The sequence below is a fragment of the Puma concolor genome, chromosome A3 (genome assembly GCF_028749965.1).
Source record: "Puma concolor isolate L17-30 chromosome A3, mPumCon1.1.hap2, whole genome shotgun sequence".
NCBI lineage: Eukaryota > Metazoa > Chordata > Mammalia > Carnivora > Felidae > Puma > Puma concolor.
In genome coordinates, this window is record NC_141669.1 from 45999749 (window position 1) to 46019169 (window position 19421).

Consider the following 19421-nt stretch of genomic DNA (forward strand, 5'->3'; position numbering starts at 1 on the left):
CTATTGTGATAAAAACAATAAGTGAGTGGAAGAACCTTGTTGTATCACTTCAACGTCTTCCTGATAACAAAATCTCGCTAACTGACATAGTAACTGTTATCTAGCAAAACCACTGCCCAGGAAACAGCACAGGCCATTCGCATTTGCTCATTCTAGTCATACCTGCTGTTAAGCTATACCAGGGAATTGTTTTTCTTTTCTCCAAAACTGTCATTTCATGAAAGAGAAGACTTCATAACTCCTAAGAAATCAAATGAGAGTGTTTTCGTATTTTGCCAGGGGACACAGCAATATTCAGATTGTGTGAAGACAGGAGAGACTACCATATCCAAAAGCCCTGAGGATCTATATGGAACTTTCTATAATGTGGCAAAGTAACACTATTTTCCACTAAGGCTTTGGCCCTAATCTTCAAAACCAATCCCTACTGAGATGCTCAAACTCCACAGAGAGATTACCTACAAGGGCTAAATTTGGGTTATCTGAGCTTAGGTTTGCCTTGGATACTTCCAGCACAAAGCCTACATCTGAATTTTAGATTGTTCCTCTCCAGTGTGAGGAAAGGGCAGTGGTGCCAGGACAACCTGTTTGTTGGCAGTGTATGGTGAGAACTAGCCTGGGTCCTCTGCTTCAGGCCCTTTCAGGTCAGGGTAATAGCTCTTGGGATCAGATGCCAGTTGAGAGAGGGAGGAGAATGGAATGAGTAAGTGAATGGGTATGAATGGGTGAATGTGTGTGTGTGTGTGTGTGTGTGTGTGTGTGTGTGTGTGTGTGTGTACACACACCCCTTCCTCCCTTCCTTCCTTTCCCTCCCCTTGGAGAAGAAAAGAGGGAGGTTCAGTAAAGAGTTTAGTTAGGGAAAAAGCTTTGAGCTTTCCCAAGAAGCTATTTTTTCAATGTATAGCTTTTCATAAGAATCTTATAATTGGGTTTGTCTTTGGTTTCATTGTATATGTGATCCAAGAGTTGATAAAGTTCCACATATAATACATAACAGAGTGAAATACAGGATTTTTTTCTCTAAATGACCTTATTTACTTGTATTTACAGTGATTTTTTTTTTCATTTTTGAAAACCAAACTCTCTTTTCTGTTAAAAAAAAAATAGATCAGGGGCGCCTGGGTGGCGCAGTCGGTTAAGCGTCCGACTTCAACCAGGTCACGATCTCACGGTCTGTGAGTTCAAGCCCCGCGTCGGGCTCTGGGCTGATGGCTCAGAGCCTGGAGCCTGTTTCCGATTCTGTGTCTCCCTCTCTCTCTGCCCCTCGCCCGTTCATGCTCTGTCTCTCTCTGTCCCAAAAATAAATAAACGTTGAAAAAAAAAATTTTAAATAAAAAAAAAAAAAATAGATCATTCTTCACTGTGGAATCTATGCCCTAGGCTGTTAGAAGGGTAAGGTTTTATTCCTACTGAATGTAACAGTCCTATTATTTCCATAATTTGTTTAAACTACACACTTTGGGTTCTATTATTTAACCTTTTGAAATTTTCCATCTGCTTTTATTCCATTTTTATTCCACTGCATGTACTTAGATTTCTCTTCCTTCTTTCCATACTGGGGTGGGGGGGAGGGGGGAACAAATGAAACATCAGATTGCTCTATTGTAGACAGTTCTCTGGTGCTGAGATTGCAGGATTAGTAATTTCAGCATTCTAAGCAAGTGTTCTTTTACTCCCTAGATTTCAATTGTTGCCAGAGTGGCAAAAATTCTTTTTCAGAACGTATGCCAGAATTTGGGACAATAGTAGGCCCCTGTTGTAAAACACAACCCAATTTGCAACTTGATGCCAGTTTGCCTTGGAGAGACTAGAGAAAGTCAAAGCTTTCTCTAAAGAAACAATACCCAATTTTACTCTATTTTAATATAGCACCAAATAATATTTAATTTTAGAAACTTCTTAAAACACAAGCATGTACAATAACTCTAATTGACTTGTGGTAGTATCTAATGTTTATGTACTTAATTATTACAAAAACATAAATAAAATGGCGTTAAGGATTGCATTAATTTCTGAATATACCAAAGTTTAATTATGGTCCATAGGAAAACATAACCGGGCAGTTTTTGTGCTAGATATAAAATTTCAACTTCTCCTAAGCCTTTGTGGGGGGATCTTTCGTGAACAAAAGACTATTTCAGTTTTAGGGGATATTGTGAGGTAACTGAGCAAAAAAGTTACTTTTTTAAATGTTTATTTATTTTGAGAGAGAGAGTGGGGGAGGGGCAGAGAAAGAGGCAAAGAGAGAGAATCCCAAGCCGGTTCCATAATCTTGGCACAGAGACTGAAGTGGGGCTCCGACTCACGAACTGTGAAATCATGACCTGAGTCACAATCAAGAATTGGATGCTTAACTGATGGGGCCACCCAGGTGCCCCTTTTTTATTTTTTAAATGAAAAAGTTACTTTTTATTGTAATCCTTTACCAAGACATCCTCATCCTTTGTCAGATATTTCCAGGCCTGAGTTGTTATATTTTAAAGTAATGCCCTGGATATTATCCCTAACAAATTTATAATTCATACCTAGTATGTCCCATTTCTCCAAATTTCAAAGTTCAATAGTGGGAAAATGGGTCACAGTTTCCAAAAGTACAAAATACTATACAAAACAATTCCCCAAAACTTGAATATCTGACGGGCCATACTAAGGAAACGGCCAGAGTTGTAAAGACCATTTTCTACATGTAAGACATTTTATGCAAGTATTTCCTGATCCCACAATGGGTTGGGGTCCCAGCAGGTCACTGATGGCATACAGGAACTGAGTTCTTTGAAAAGCATTTTAAAACAATCTATTTGTAAAGGTGTGTGCAGGTAATAGAGAACAACAAGGAATAGTGAAGTACCCAGCAAGCCGGTAAGGGAAGGGTGACGTTCCCGCTAAATAGGAACAAAGAGTGTATTTGCCAGAACCTGGAAACAGACAAATGTGTGTAGAGAGAGGGTGCCCTGACAGGAAATGAGACCTTTGGCAATGAGACACAGCCAGTCCATGCTCCTACCCCAACAAAGCTCAGGAATCAATACAACAGCCTCACTCCTCTCCCTTCCTCCAATCTGCTGCTTGTGCTCCCCAACGCCTTGGCACCGTATAGCAGAGAACAGATATGGAGGTACAGGAAGAAAATACTTAGCACATACCCCAACCTTAAAATGCCACACTACTCCTGTGATCTAGATTTTGGCCGTGGATATGAAGTAAACATGACTGAAGAATAACTTTTTTGCCCAAGATTCAAAAATTCTTAGTTATGTCCTGGAATGCATGATAAGCACAATGAATTTTCAGTCTCTCACCCTTCTGTCACTCAATCTGACACCCCATTTATTTTTAACCATTCTAGCTTTCAAATCAACTTTTCTACCACTGCCTCATTTAGTGACATGGACTGAGTACACACTTATTGAGATACTGTGAGGTCTGTGGCTGAGGACCGGACTTGACACAATCCTTGCCACTGCACTATTGTACAGACAAGATGAATACGTAGAGGAAATTCCATGAAAAGGTAACAAGAAAGATATGAAAGAAGACTCATAGGCCTGCATCTGCAGAGTGTCCACTTTGTAGCCATGTTTCATAGAATACAAAAATATTTGAGTCTGCCTGCAAGCCAGTTTGTTTTGCCTGATTTCAATTAATAAGATGGCAAACTGATTATTATTAGGCTTAGGAGAAGTCTACACTGCTTGGTGAGTTTGCATGCTAGAAATACAGGCTGGCTATGTAGATTCCATTGTTTAAACTCCAGAAAATTTATTTTTCATTTGAGTTTGGTTAATATGAGCCCATACTGGAAAGACAGACATAAAATTGATATAATATTTTGACACTTCAAGACTGGGGTAGGATCCTGGAGCAGGGCGATTTCCTTAAGGTATTTTAGGTCATTCTCAGGGGCCTCTAAGGAGAAAGTGTGCAAATGCTTTCCATGTAAGTGCCCATACTCTCCAACATTGCAGTATATTAATGTCTTACTCAGATTAGTATGCTATCATCATAATTTGAAAGCAGCATGGGAGAGTTATGAAATTATAAAGTGTGTGAGTGTGTGTGTGTGTGTGTGTGTGTGAGAGAGAGAGAGAGACAGAAGGGGAGACAGACAGGGAGAGAGAGAGAGATTAAGTCTGGAAAGGTGACATAATTGCCAAAATTTGTGAAATTAACCACATAAATTGTGAATGTAAGTTTATCAGGCAGAATTCAATCTTTTCTGTAGCAATATGAGATTAAAATTACTCACAGAACAAAATTTTAAATAAAACGAAGAACACTGAGCAATGGGAGGATTTGGGTGGGAGTCACTATATCCTACAAATGAAGATCATCAGACCATGAAGGGTCACATGCATATCTTCAAATATCTCAGTTATCTGTGTGACCTAGGATTGGATTCAGTTTCTGATCCTATTTCTAATAACTTAATAGGCCTGAGCAAACTCTTTCCCCCAGAACCAAAAGATTTCATCTGTAAGATAATAAAAATGGATTTTCAAACTTGTTTTCAGCATCAGCATTTTTTCTTTATTATCTTGTACAGAAGCCTGCTGTTGGGGTGACTGCTCTGGTTTGAATGATAGTGCGGGGAACTTATCTATTCTAACTACCTGCGCTTCCCTGTTCTTGCCCCCAGGGCCTCTGACGCACATTCAAAAATATAGTTTAAAAATCACTGAACCAATCACCTAAGAGATTCTTTTCAGTTAAAATATCCTTGGGATTAAAGCATGAATAGCTTGATTGAACACTAAGTTTGCCTTCAATCCTGATTAGATAAAGAGGCCCACCATCCTCTTTTGTAAAAAAAAAAAAAAAGAAGAAAAAAGAAAAAAACAAACAAAAAAAAAACCCAGTATGTTATCAGTTTTGTAAATTACTACTCACATTTATGGGAAATACCTCAACCCACCACTTATAGATAACCAGCCATACTTAATTTGCTAAGGATCATATATGACTTCCTTTGAGCCTGTTTGCTTCTGGGTCAGGTAGGTTCTCTTGTAGAACTACAAAGGATGGATAATTTTTCACTTATCTGACTACACACATTTTTAACAGCTTGTAAATTTTTACTGCTCCTGTTTATACATTTCATTGCCATATGCATAGCACATCAATTACTTGAATTAAAGTACTAGAGGCAAGGGTCATATTTAAATTTTCTATTTAAAACAGATACTTCCCATCTCACCATTTCTTCTAGGCAGAGCTGTTTTCTTCTGGCCCCCTGCATTGACCTTATTTGATTGCTTTGAAACTAACATCTGTTTTCCACAAAGCAATGCCCTAACATAGGAATATGCCCAAAGTGCATATAGTATTTATATAGGACATTAATTTTTAAAGCACACATTTTCAAGGATGTGGCACAGAGCTGCAGCTATTCAGGAACAGATCTGATAACCAAGACAGATGTGAATTCACACCAAATCATGACTATCCACAGGCTTTCATAAAACCAGTCAGTTTCAGTTAGCTATGTTTCCAAATTCTCCAAATTTTCTAGATTTTAATGTTTCAGAAAGTTGACTCTTTAAGCAGTTATGAATTCGTTCTGATATGGTAGAGGATGGTAGGTATTTTATTTTCCTTTAATGATTTTAGGTGGCAGTGGTTATCCTTTGAAAAACTACTTAATTACTTCTTTGTCTCATCCCTAGGCTCTCTCTGGAAATAGAATCAATATAAGTTATAATGGAACTCAATGAGTGACTGGAATGATAATGAAGAATGCATTAGGAATCTTTATAAATGGGACATGAATGTCCTCTTCAATCTACTGGAGACTTACCATGCTGTCCTTCAGATGTCTGAAGGCTTTATAATATTTAGCATGGCCATTAAATGTGGTTTATCTTTTAAAAGAAGCTGCAGAAATTAATGCAGCTCACCAAATGGCTGAAGTAAATGACTATGATGATGTGCACGTTTGCAAAATTGGTTCCAAATAGGAAAGTGGAGCTAAAAATATTGGGGCAAGATGTTGATTTTCATTTTGGAAGGAGGGAAAAAAATCCTAGCTACCACATTTTAGTAATCATTTATATTACAGAAGTAAATTATATATCATAGTTCTGTTTTATCAGCGTGTAGGTGCTCTGACAGTAAATACTAGGAAGAAAAAAAATACTTATTCTGGGCTGAGGCATTTCTTTTCTCTAAGCAGAGGCCAGAGATGTGGTAGCTGAATTTGAGGATGTGTCTGAATTTGAGGTTTGGAGGGGCCCCCAAATAAATCTGTCCAAAGTGTAGTGACTCACCACCATTTTAGAGACTGGCATAAAACTTAGGCTACAGAGGAAGGCACTTTTGCCTTCTTAGCTGCCTATTCATGTCTTTGGGGTTGTGATGAGGGTGCATGTTATTATTTTGTTTAAGTTTGTTTATTTAGTTTGAGAGACAGAGAATGTGAGTGGGGGAAAGGCAAAGAGATAAGGAGAGAGGGAGAGTCCCAAGGAGGCTCCATGCACTCCGTGCATAGCGCCCAACATGGGGCTTGAACTCACGAAACCATGAGATCATGACCTGAGCCAAATCAAGAACCGTACACCTAACCTACTTGACTGAGCCACCCAGGATCCCCCGTGTGTAAATTTTTAGTTCCTCCTTGTACTTTCGGTAAAATGTTTTTAATGTTATCAACTAGACAGAAAAATAAAGTGAAGAAGAAATATGTTGAAACACATTGACAGTGGTAGCTGCCTCTTTGGAGTAAGTTCAGTTTTCAAAATGTTCCCACACAAGGCAGAGGAAAACTTTCTAAAGTTTGAGGTTTTATTCATGCAACCATTTTGTTACCAGAGTACCTAGACATTGTTCAGTGGAAAATGGTAATGATACTTTGAATTGTGGAGTGTGTGTGTGTGTGTGTGTGTGTGTGTATGTATATATATACACACACATATATATATGTATATATATATACACACACACATATATATGTGTATATAAACACACACACATATCATATCTCATATATATCTCATTATATATTTATTTTTCCCATAAGCTATGTATGATATGCATATATCTTTAAAATATCTATATTTGAAATACATATTATATATGTGTGTGTATACATATATACACACACATACATATAATGCAAGCTAAGTAGTGATATTTAAAGATAAAAAGAATAAATTACTTTATTCTTTGATTCAGAAAGAAAAATCTTAATATCCTTGCCCTTTGAATCAAATTTCAGTCTTCATTCTCCCACTGATGATCTAAATTTTTGACCTCGGGAAAATCACTCAGTTTTCTGTACGTTTTTTAAATGTGGTTGTGAAATAAAACAGTGATTACTAACCTGTGGGCCATGGGTTCCTGAGGGTTGTTTGCAACCCTTATTTTTACAAGATCTAAATTACAAGTAGGCACCAAGTTTTATTTATAGGTGGTCTAATGATTTACAGATAAGCATACACATTAAAGTGTATTTAATATAATAAAAATTTTCAAAAAGTCTTTCTCATTTTATAGTAGCTATTTGTCATAATGTAAAATGAAACTATCAGCACCTGCCTATCTACAGGTTTTCTGTTTCGATCTTAGAAAGTGGTCCTCATATTTGAACGAGTTTGGCAATCTCATGAAGAGATGATCTTTCAAGTCATTTCCAACATAGTATTCTATGATTTGAGGATACTTTCATCGTGTTTATCATGGCGTGATTCAAATGAAAAGTAAATCTGGCAAAAAAAACCCGAGACTGATTTTATGGAATACTTTTGTAATACATATTCTCAAAACTTAAAACGTGAAACTTTTCTTGCTGCTGCTGGAATGGCCATGGTAGACAACCTTTTGGCCTATTACATTTATAATGTTTGACATAAAAAAGACAGTGAATCTTGTGTCTAAAATATGGGAGGGCTGGTGAAATGCAAGTAGAACAGCCCTTTGATTATGAATGACTTAGATACAAGTGGACCATGGCACAATTACTTAGTGTTGAATCTGATATTCTTTCCCTTCTTTAACCTTTTAATGTGTGAATAATAGACTTTTGCAATAGTGGTATCAAACCTCTTCTTTGACTCATGATATAAAAATGAAAAATTTTAATGATATTTCTACCTCTACTGGACCTTATTTGGTGGCACATATTTCTGAGGCATTGTCATTCTAGAACACACAAGAGTATCTCATGAATTAGTTTTAGTCTTAGACATCTCCAACAGAATGGCAAAACCTCTAATCCCTCCCCTCCCCCATAGTTTTCTCCAAACTGGTATTCCAAAAAACCAGTATAGGAAATATCTGTGTGGTGGATATTTGTTGGAGTATCTGTACTCACAATTAGATTTTCTCTCACAGAATTTTTTATTTGGGGGACTGGGATGCTGGTTGGTGCATTAAGGCTCTAGAACTAGAAATTGATGTGAAACAGCAAGGTGGTAGTCATTTTCCACAATACTCTTGGTGAACTAGAAGTGGCCAGTTTGCAGAGAGAATGGAAAGGTATAGTAAGAAGAAATGTGAAACAGAGGAAAACCACCTTCTGAGGTCTTTAATTTCCTCAATCTAGGAAATGTTGGTGGCACTTCCTCCCTCTAAGTTTCATGCCTCTCCTCCGTTATGCTTATCTGAATGGATGTCTGCTACTTGCAAAGGAAAAAGACTTGACTGACCAATTGAGTCTTTCATATGCTAGGCCAACCCACCCACTGGTAGTCTTCCCAGTACTGCTATTTTGTTTCTGATATTGGCATGTGGTTTATTCCTTCTGAGTTCTCTAGGGAATGTTTCTACCTGTATACACAAGATCTTCTGCCTTGCTTCTATTCCAAAGAATGATGTACTTTTCAGTCTCTTACTGCTAACATTCTCTCATGCTAAACTGAGGAAAACGATCTCCCTTTTCATTCAACAAGCTCACAAAGCCCTGCTGCTCTTGTACTCCCTATTTCCTGTAAATATTTTTATGTACTGGACCTTTCATTTTAGAATTCTCTCCCTCTCTTTTATTTCTTGTGGCAGTCTCTTTTCATAACTCTGAGTAATGAGTCACAGGAACTATCTTGAGGGTCAACTTGAGTTGAGTGTATCATTCACTTTCAAAATTGACCTTCTGTCTCAATCAGAAACCACTGACAGTAAGTCAAATGTGTGTTTTGTACTCTTCTCCCTTAGGATAAATTATTCCCCATAAGGCCACTTGATTGTGTCCACAGAGCTTTGGTGGATCCACTTAAATAATTATTTTAAACATGCTCAGACAAATCTGCATCTGCAGAGTCTACAGAATTTGAGTTCTCAGGTCATGACTTCTGTTGAACCATTTGATATCAATTCTTGGTAACACAAGAAGTGAGCCATATGTGTCTTTGAGAAGCCAGAATAGCTGTCGCATGAATCAAAGTTGTCTATCTCCAATTTTTAATATTATTTCTTTGCTCCCAGACTCTGTATTCTGTTAACCTATTCTGACCACCCCATATTGGAACTCACAGATAGCAATTGCTACCTGTAGCTACCAACTGTCCTCCATCAGTCTCACCTGGGGCTACTTGGTTTAGACAGTCACACTAAAGGTCTAGTATTTTGCTCTATGTTAACTTCTAATTTCATAAGCATGCCACTCTCTACTTACTTGGATAATTGAAGAAAATATCTAATAATGCTTTGAACACTAATAAACTTGAAAGCTTTTGAGGATGAGACTAACCATTGTCAACCTATCTTAAGTGACAAAGCTGAATACATACATCAAAACATTGTTTACACACAAAATATGACATACTTTGAAATTGTCTGAAGATACAAGTTTACCAGAATTTGAAGAGACAATCACAAAGACTACAAATATTATATAATAAATAATCTTAGAAAAAAATCAAGATCTGAAAATGAGAAAGTTTTCTTTATTCTAGTGCAATTCCACAGCAGTATGTGATAAGGTTCAGAATGGCTTATTTGAGATTCACTACGGTCTCATCAGAACTGTTATGAAAAAATTTAAAATTCTTTTTACTGCCATAAATCCTAGATTTATGATCTGTATATCTAGGAACATCATTAATACTATCTTTAGGAAAATCTAGGCAAATATTCCTAGCCTTTCATGTCTGGAAATTTAACTTCAGAACTTCAGATGTCAGAATTATTCCCGTCTCTGTCCCACTCCTGCTATAGAATTGCCAATACTTGCTGGGAAGAAAAGATTATTTGCTATTATTCACAAAAGCACTGTGGGACAGAGACTGAACTTCTTCCCTCTTCTTCCAATTAGATCAATGCTGCCAGAAACTCTTAAGGTACAAGTTGCAGTTTACATGTGGTAATAGAAGCAGAATCCACTCAATCTGGATTCAAATGTATTAGCCATTTCTTGTGAGCTGGGTACTGTGTAAGCACTTCTGTGTAAAATGCCACTTCCAACCCTCACAGGAACCCAGTAAGGTAGAACCCTCACATTCTCTTTTTAGATGAGGTCAGTCATGCAGCTAGTAAGTGGCAGTTGTGGGACTTAAAACCCTAGTATCCTTGACATTCTATGTTGCTCCTATTCAGAGGCAAGATCCTTGACAATAGGGAATAAACTGTATGAGGAACTAATTAGAATGCACCATAGGAAACCTTAAAAGATCACTTTATAGCCCTAGAACATCAGGCAGTTTGTTTCTGGCCACCTCCTTCACACATTTTTGGTTTTCTTTCTTCAGGTACTTGCTGCGTTACTACCTCATCTTTTAGGAAGACAGCAGGAATTCCATTCCTAAATTGTGCTGCTTCAGGAATGAGCATGAAGATGAAATATAAACTTCTCTGAAAAATCATTTTTAGAGCATAAAGCAAATGTCCCCTTGGTAAGTGAGGGTTTATAGGAACATCTTGGAGGAAACAGTAGCAATAATCTGGTTAACTTAGAGACCTGGTAGCATAGCCTTTTCATGTTTCCCATGAGAAAACCAACATCCAAAAAAGTGTAATAAACTTCCTGAAGGCCCCTTGCTGGAGATGGGGTTCAAGAACTCAAGCCCAGGTCTCTTGACTGCCCACTGCAACCTTTTGCTACATTTATTATCTCACACTGCTCTTTGTATATAAGTAGGTCTTTGTATATACATATTGGCTCTCGTATATAAAACTGCATCTGTATTTTCAGGCAATTTTTTCCCAAAGGCATTACAGAGACAAAATACAAATTTGGTAACAAATCACTGGACATTTAGATGAAAAATTAAACAGTAGCTTAAAAAATGAATTAAAGAAGGGGTGTCTGGTGACTCAGTCGGTTGAGCATCCAACTTAGGCTCAGGTCATCATCTCAGGCTCAGTGAGTTCAAGCCCCATGTTGACTCTGTGCTGACAGCTCAGAGCCTGGAGCCTGCTTTGGATTCTGTTTCCCTCTCTCTCTGCCCCTCCCCTGCTCATGCTCTGTTCTCTCTGTCTCTCAAAAATAAACACTAAAAAAATTTTTTTTAATGGATTGAAGAAAAACAGGACTGTCCAATTCTTGGTACAGGACAAATTTAGGATTAGAAGATTTGGCATAATCTTCAGCATTAATATGTAAAAATTCTAAGTTCACTTTTTATATCAGCCACAGCATAATAGCTTTGAGTTTGTTTTCCAGATGACACTGTCCTTTCCAACCCAGCTCATTCTCAGGCTGAAAGCTGGAGTCCCTTTGAACAATAAAAGTCAATTGCACGTTATATTACATCGGCATGGTAGGCACATTGAACTCATTCTCCATGATCAAAGGAATAAGCCAGCAGAGGGCTTTGGGCAGCGTTGGCAAATGCTTAAGCTTGTGTGAGGCCAAAGATAATGTAATTCTGCTCCTGTGCAAGAAGAGATTTGTACTTCCCTAAGCAAATTGGCTCGAAAGGAACCACTGTGGTGTCCTCTAACAGGGCACATGATTTCTTCAGCAGCAATTCTGCATCTTTTGCTGGGCTTTCTGAATAGAATCATCTAAATCCGGATAAAGTAAATTCTTACAAAACTGCCCATAGGAAACCCTTGGACAGCCATCTTTCCCTTTTCTGGTTCTCAATGTGGGGTCATTTTAGGATGCCTTTCATGGGAGTACAAATTACTCCACTTTATTCTAACAATATTGTGAAGCAGTACAGTTCCTACTTTCTTAATCTAATCTATTCTGCAAATACTTAGGGAGCCCAAACTATGTGCTAGGTATTTCAGATATGATAGCAAATAAAGCATGTTTGTTGGCCTCAGAAACTCTCTTTAGAAAATGAAATAAAACTATTAGTTTCCTTTGTCCAAGTATACACTGCCTGTACCTGAATGATCTGAGGTTTGAGCTCAAGTTTAATTCTGGAGTCCAAATGCTGACCTACTGTGCTCTATTGCTTTTGTGACATGCCAGAACTTGACCTTGCTCTCCAAGTCTTCCTCGTTCTTTTGTGAATTTGCCTGTGGGTTGTTTTCTGGCATCTAAAGAATTTACTTGGCCTGCTAAGCAGGAATTATTCAACACTGTAAATATAACAATTATTTGAAGGAAAAAATGCTAACTGAAAACATACTTGCTCTTTTTTATGTTAATGGAAATTTCAAAATTAATATTCTATATTTGTCTAGAACCAATTAAATCACAAGAAGGATAATATTTTAAATTTTGGTGAGACTCCATATACCATCTGCTGAGAAGGACAGGAGTTGTCAAAGGTCTATGGGGGAGGATGTCATCAAAGGCATGGTTTTATCCTAGGCTACTCTGGATATGAGCTTTCAATGTGGCCACTCACATTTGCTATTTCAGACATCCCACAATTGAGTTTTTAGAACCGACCACAACAGGTGATTAGGTCAAAACTGAAGTTTGATATGTTTGAAGTTAATTTTCACCTAAGTGGAAAATTGTATAACATCTGATAGAAGCTAAAAGGAAACACTTATCACTTCACCCTTTCAAAGAGCTTTAAGCTATTATTTAATTCCCACCGAATCACTTTGAGGTTCAGAATTTTCATCTCCATTTCACAGATAAGTAAGAAAAGAAACCATGGGAGGTTCAACATCTGGCCACAGGCCATGTAAAAAAAAAAAATCAGTATCAGAGTAGAGATCAGAACTCTGCAAACTTGGGTCCTTTTGACTTCTCTGCTTTGAGGACAATGGATCTTGCAAATTGACCCAGTCTTTGAAAAGTCAGACTCCTTGGTAAAGTCCCCGTGTCCTTTGCAAGTTAAAACTTTCACTTGTATTTCAGGCTCTTTGGAAACTCCCTACCCTTGAAAAGACATGGAGGAGGGAGGAGTATCAGACTAGCATGGTAGACATTGAAGTGACACAAAGCATCGTGTATCTGACTTATCCATTAAGTATGCCTGTGTAGCATCTTCAACGTTTATTTATTTTTGGGACAGAGAGAGACAGAGCATGAACGGGGGAGGGGCAGAGAGAGAGGGAGACACAGAATCGGAAACAGGCTCCAGGCTCTGAGCCATCAGCCCAGAGCCTGACGCGGGGCTCGAACTCACGGACCGCGAGATCGTGACCTGGCTGAAGTCGGACGCTTAACCGACTGCGCCACCCAAGCGCCCCATGTGTAGCATCTTCAAAATCCATTTACTGATTTATTTGGCCAAGTATGGTACCTCTTAAATTACCCCGATAGTATTCTAGTGTACTTATAGTCGACCTTTGAGAAGATCCTAGCCAGATTTAACTTTTTTTTGTCAGTCCCTTCCTCTGAGGAAGAGAAATCAGCAAATTAACTTTTCAGAGCAGGAGTCATTTCTTACATGTTTCTAACATAGCAACTCGAAAGCAGGGCTAAGCACAAGTGACTGACAAAACTAACAGAACTTTCATCATGGACATCTGAGCAGTGACCTAATTCCTCCTTTTCCCCTTGGAAAGATATCCATGCTCCTCTCAACCTCATTTGGACCAAATTACAGATGATGTGTGTACAGCCTCATCATTTGAATGCCTGGAAAACAAAAGGTCACTAGGGCTAATTAGTCCAGAAAAGACTGCTTGGAAGCATCAGGGGTTCATAAGATAGGGAATGCAGTAGACAGGCAGGATAGCAGAGAAGGTAGGAGTGGAAATGGAAATAGCATTTGTAGCATATCAACCGGTACTTAGTGAATATCTGCGGGAAAGGAAATCTTCATAGCTGCTTCTGTCCCTGCACACAGTGCCCATCATTCTCCATCCTATCCCTTCATCTCAATCATACCTGCTTCTTTGAATTGTATATATTGTTATAAAATATTTCTTGAATTCCTCTTTATGACATTGTAACCATGCTTGAAGCTTTTTCTATAGAATATATTTTTCTCCCCCTGAAAAAAAGTCAAACATCATACTATTTATATATACTAGTTATCTATTGCTATGAATCAACTTACCACCAAATTTATCAGCTTAAAATAGCACCCATTTATTGTCTGATGACTTTGTGGGTCAAGAATCTGAGCATAGTTTACTGAACCCCTGTGCTTTAAGGGTTTCTCACAGGTTGTAATCAGACTACGTCTTTGGTCTTATCTGAATGCTCAGCTGGAGAAAGATCGGCTTCCAAGCCCATTTACCCCATCTCTTATGAGCTAGTGGACTGGTTCATCACTGGCTGTTTCTAACCTAAGTTTCTTGCCATGTAAACCTCTCAACAAAACAAGCATATGAGAAGAACCAGAAAGAGTGAGAAAGAGAACAAGAGTTCACCATCTTTTGTCATCTGATCATGCAGGTGATCTCTCATAACTTTTGCAGTACCTGTTCATTAAAAAAAGAAAGCCACTAGGTCCAACTCACACTCCATGGAAGTGATTACACAGGGGTTGGAATGCCAGGAGGTAGGGAATCATTGGAGCCAGGTCAGAAGCTGCCTACCACAGTTTGTTTGGGTCTTAGATAGCAAGTATGGTTTTGCTTAAAACTTATTATAAATCTGAGAGAAATGTGTTAGATAATTCAATTGTGTCAGAGAAGGTTTTAAATTCTATAAGTAGTCAAATTGTATCTTACAAATTAAATTAGGACAAATGAACTAATAGGAAATATACCCCTTCCCTGACTCCTCGGATAGGGTCTTAGACTCCTCTGATACAGTGAAATATGTCAGGAAGAGGTATGCCCTCACCCCTAATGAGGAAGGGTGGGTAAAGAGTGGGTCTGTCTTTGATGCTCAGGAATATTAATGCGTGGGGTGGAGGTAGGAGTGGTGGATGGTGGGAGAGCTGCCAAAGGCCATGTCCCTCCTGCTCTGCTGTGGAATCAAATTCACACTCTTACAATATGCTTTCTATTAATGCACAAAGCACTTAAGTAGGGTCCAGGCGTAATTGCTGTCATTGCATATAAAGCTGACTGTGGTCAGCCTGAGAAAGAATGTCTCTTTTGAGCCTCATACCTTCTGATCAAGGGTGAGAGAAAAAAGGAATTGGTGATTTTATTATATTTTTACCTACTAGATCTAATAAACAGGTTCTTTTTAAAAATTTTTTAACGTTTATTTATTTTTGAGAGCAAGAGAGAGGGGGAGAGAGCAGGGGAGGGGAGGGGCAGAGGGAGAGGAAGACACAGAATTTGAAGCAGGCTCCAGCTGTCAGCACAGAACCCGATGTGGGGCTTGAACTCACAAACTGCGAGATCATGACCTAAGCTGAAGTCAGATGCTAAACTGACTGAGCCACCCAGGCACCCCCAATAAGTAGTTTCTTAATCCCTTTTTCAAGTGTAGGATATTAATAATACTTCATTTTAACCACATAGGAAGATTAAGAAGGATTTAGATAAGGTAGTTCTTCATTTCTCAAACTACATTGTAAGCCATTTTGTAACAGCAGAAAACATATACTTGCAATGATTTTCAAAAAAAAAAAAAAAAAAAAAGGAACAGCAGAGCAAAGAAATGGAGTGAGCTTTGAAAATTAGGCCTTATGTTTTGCCCAGACAACTTCAGTGAGAGATCCTTACGTCAGTTCATTAATTAGCATGTATTTTTATATGAGTGGCACTATATGTACCCTTGGAGTGCTGAATAATAAGCCAGTTCCTATTCTTTATGAGCATATGTGGAACAAAAATATATGTTGATTCATTTATTAAATACATATTTATTGAGAGCTTATTTTATGAAACCGATTTGTACTAATCACGGAGGATAAAACAGTGAAATACACTGACGAGTTTCTTCCCTTGTAGAGCATGTATTAAGGTCAGGAAATTTGATATAAACAAGTAAACAAATAAATACTTAAAACATCTACAGAGTGAAAAAGAAAAATAAACTGTGAGGTGTTATAGAGAACAACTAATTGTTAATTGGACATGGACGATCTCTCTGAAGAAGTGATTTTTAGGGGGAGCCCTGAAGGATGAGAAGCCAGTGTGAACTATAGGAATGATATTTTATGGAGATGGGACACTAAAGGTAAAGGCTTTGCACAGGCAGCACTTGTTTTGTGAACAGAAAAGAAGGCTTATGTAGCCGTTGGACCCATAATTAGAAGCAAACTAGTGGTCATAGACAACTCTTCTGGTATCTTACAGGTCACAGTAAAGATTTTGAATTTTACTCTGAGTACAATGGGAAGTCATAGAAGAGTTTTCAATTGGGGAAGGTTGTCTGATAAACATTTTTAAAAGCTCACTCCACTGTTTGTGTAGAGGATGAACTACAAAGGCATCATGAAGCGGGCCATTGAAGATATCCAGGCAAAAAAATGGTAGTGGTTTAGAATAGGTGGTGATGTTGGCCATGGAAACATGAGAAGGGACAGATCCAAAATATATTTGGAAGTAGAAGTAATAGGACTTGCTGAGGTTTTGGATGATGTAAAGGGAAGAGCCAAAAAAATGGTCCCCAGGTTTTAAGCTTTAGTACCTGGGTATATGACGGCATCAAACATTAAGATGGAGGTAAGTTTATGGTGGAGGCATATCAGGAGTTGAAAGATATTATGTTAATGATTTTACAATATAAATATCACACACTGAATAAAACTATAAAAATACAATAATCATGGGAATGTTTTGAGTTATATAGTGGCAATGCATTTTAGATAATTGCGAAGTTAAATTTGGTATAGTTTTTAAAGGAGGTGGTACTTAGCCACAGTCTAAAGAAGGAGATGGATGCTTCATGGAAAACAAGAAGAATTACATTTCTTATATTAGACAATCCAATATTTGTACTTAAATTAGGTCAATTCATTAGACAATAAAGCATTTGGGGTGTCTGGGTGGCTTGGTCGGTTGAGCGTCTGACTTCAGCTCAGGTTGTGATCTCGTGGTTCGTAAGTTTGAGCCCCACATCGGGCTCTTGCTGACAGCAGAGCCTGGAGCCTGCTTCACAATCTGTGTCTCCCTCTCCCTCTCTCTGCCCCTCCTCCACTTATGCTCGGTCTCTCTCTCTCAAAAACAAATAAACATTAAAAAAAAAAAAATTTAAAAAAAGCATTTGCCTGGGAAGTGAACTGGTCCATTGTAGGGTGTGTGAATCTTCTCTCAGAGATGGTTCTAAGGAAAACATGGCTTGGCACTAAACCACTACTTACCATAACTGTGCACAAACACTTTGCATGAGTTAAAGAATGGGGTTTGTATTTCGATGAAGGGGAAACTACGAATCCCATTGTGGCTCTCCACAGAGAGCCAGGAGACCAGGATGCCAGGGCTGGACATTATGAAGTTCTATCCTATTTGTGGGGTTGTCAGCGAACCATCAGCTGAGAAGGGGCTATGTCTTCCCAAAGCTAAAGCCCTGCTCTGAAATAAATTAGTGATGCAGGGGAGTACATTCGCTCTTCAGACCAGGAGAAGCCTCTTTAGTGAATAAAGAACTCAGGATGACTTAATGAAGTGTATGTTTCAAACTTACACTTCGCTAAGTGAGGGCACTTAGGTGTGTGGATGACTGCTTTTGAACTTCCAGGTGTATTAGGCTCTGTGGAATTGAATCCCCAAGGATTTAGGTCTTTGTATCACAGATCCAATCTTCCCTAGGAAAGAGACTGAAAACATACACACACAGTGTTTAGTTTTGTAATGAAACTAACACTGTAGAAGCACTAAAAATAGGCACTCTCTTTTCCTCCCATGAAAGGAACAGTCAGGTTCTGAGCCACTATAAACATAAAAGATGATATGACCAACAGAAAAGACTCTCCAGTCCACTGATTCTAGAGCTGGGAATGCATCCCAGGGAAAGACTGTATCCCAGTCTCTCATTTCTCTCTACAACTCCACTTTTCTCTTTCTTCATTCCTTCTCTATGTATTTCCTTCTCCCCCTTCACACCAAGCTGCATATTGTCGGTGGTTATCATATGTTTGATGTTAGAATATACAAATGAGTCCTGTGTACTTTTTCACTTAACACTTTTGAAGCAAGGTAATTTTAGCTTTTAATGGAATCTTACAGTATACAATAGACACAATCTAATGGGGCCAATCTGGGGTCCCCAAAATGCAAGGATAAAATATCTTTATATGGAAGTTTCTTTACCTATGAGTCTTATATCTTTAAAGTAATAAGGCTTGGAAGGGAAGTTAAAATAAAATAAGATAAAAACAGAGAAGGAGGCAAAGAGACGCTTAACTGTAGAGAACAAAATGAGGGTTGCTGGAGGAGACAGGTGGGTGGGAGGATGGGCTAAATGGGTGGGTGATGGATATTAAGGAAGGCACCTATGGGGATGAGCACTGGGTGTTGTATGTAAGTGACGAATCACTAAATTCAACTCCTGAGGGAGGAGAGGGTGGGTGATGGGTATTGAGGAGGGCACCTTTTGGGATGAGCACTGGGTGTTGTATGGAAACCAATTTGACAATAAATTTCATATACAAATAAAAAAATAAATAAAAAAAAAATAAAATAAATAAATTCAACTCCTGAAATCAATTCTACACTGTATGTTAATTAACTTGAATTTAAATAAAATCTTGGAAAGAAAAACAAATATAGTTTTAGGACTTATATTAAAATTTAATGATTAATTTATTTTCTCAGTAAAAATTAAATGTTTATCTCAAGCATGTTTGCATGCAATGATCAGGGTGAGGACAGTGTGAGCAGTGGTTCCCAAACATCAGAATGACCTAAAGAATCTGCTAAAACATTGCTAGGTCCTGCCCCTATAGTTTCTGAATCAGTGGGTTTGGGGTGAAGTCTGAGAATTTGTTTTTTCTGATGAAACTCATAGGTAATTCTTATGCTTCTGGTTAGGGAACATAGGGAACTCCTGGTCTAGAGATTTGTTTCTCCATGCATGATTCCACAGAAAAATTAGGCCCCACTTCAGGTGGGGTCAGAACCTGGTGGGCTCAGAACACTTTACTAAGATCCTTAAATAGCTTTTTTTTTTTTTTTTTTTAGTAACAGCTTTATTGTGGTGTAATTCACATGCCATAAAAATTCACCAATTCAAAATAACAACTCAGTGGTTTCAGTATATTTACAAAAGTGCATGAACATCACCA